Source organism: Mus caroli, chromosome 6 (genome assembly GCF_900094665.2).
Source record: "Mus caroli chromosome 6, CAROLI_EIJ_v1.1, whole genome shotgun sequence".
Taxonomy (NCBI): domain Eukaryota; kingdom Metazoa; phylum Chordata; class Mammalia; order Rodentia; family Muridae; genus Mus; species Mus caroli.
Genome location: NC_034575.1, coordinates 117560456 through 117561780, shown reverse-complemented (window position 1 = coordinate 117561780; position 1325 = coordinate 117560456).

Sequence of the window (1325 nt, the reverse complement as noted above, 5' to 3'; positions counted from 1 at the left end):
CTTTGGAGACAGGGTTTCTCTGTGTAGCCCTGGCTGTCCTGGAACTCACTCTGTAGATCAGGCTGGCCTCAAACTCATAAATCTGCCTGCCTCTGCCTCCCAAGTGCTGGGATTAAAGGCGTGAGCCACGACNGCCCAGCTTGCTGCNCCATTTCTTAAGCCCCAGATCTTTCATATGATCTTACAGCTTAGATACTTGCTTTCTTCACTATGGAATCATGGACTTTCCCTGTGCTGTGTTTTGTTTTCTTTTTCTTTCTTTTTTCGAGACAGGGTTTCTCTGTATAGCCCTGGCTGTCTGGAACTCACTTTGTAGACCAGGCTGGCCTCGAACTAAGAAATCCGCCTGCCTCCCAAATGCTGGGATTAAAGGCCTGCGCCACCACTCTCGGCTTGTGTTTTCTTTTCTTGAGACAGAGACTGGAGGCCAGCTTTTCCTGAAAACTCCCTTTGTAGTGCAGGAGAGTCTCCAGTGCAGATCCTGCACAGCCCACCTCTCCCATGCTGGGATCTTGGGTGTGCATCACCATACCCAGAGGTTCCTTTTGTTTTGGTTTCTTGAGACTGTTTCGTTCTCTAGTCTAAGCTGGTCTCTAAGCGTCTGAAATTCTGGGATTGTAGGCATGAACAACCAACCATGCTCGGGCTTGGAATTTTCTTTTTCTTGACAGGCTGTGGTGGCTCATGCCTGTAATCCCAGCACTCAGGAGGCAGAGGCAGGTGGATCTCTGTGAGTTTCATGCCATCCTGATCTACAGATATGGTTCCAGGACAGCCACAGCCACACAGAAAAACCCTGCCTCAAAAAACCAAAAGTCTCATTTACCCCAGATTAGTTTAAGACTCCCTTAAGTAGGTGGGAAAGCACAAGTACACTGTAGCAGGCTTCAGACACACCAGAAGAGGGCGCCAGATCTCATTATGGGCCACCATGTGGTTGCTGGGATTTGAACTCAAGATTCAAGAGCAGTCAGTGCTCTTCTGCTGAGCCATCTCGCCAGCCCAACCTTGAACTTCTAACAGAAGTGTTGTAGCTATAGGCATGTGATACCATACCTGGCTTGTGTTTATGTGATCCTGGAGACTACACTAGGCCCATACTCTACCAACTTGNCTACAACCTCAGTCCTCTTTGTTTATTTGTTTCTTTTTTTAAAAAAANTTTATTTATTTCATGTATGAGTGCTCTGTTGCATATACATCCGCTTGCCTGAAGAGGGCATCAGATTCCCCTAGAGATGGTTGTGAGCCACTATGTGGTTGCTGGGAATTGAACTCAAGACCTCTGGAAGAGCAGCCAGTGCTCTTAGCCGCTGAGCCACCTC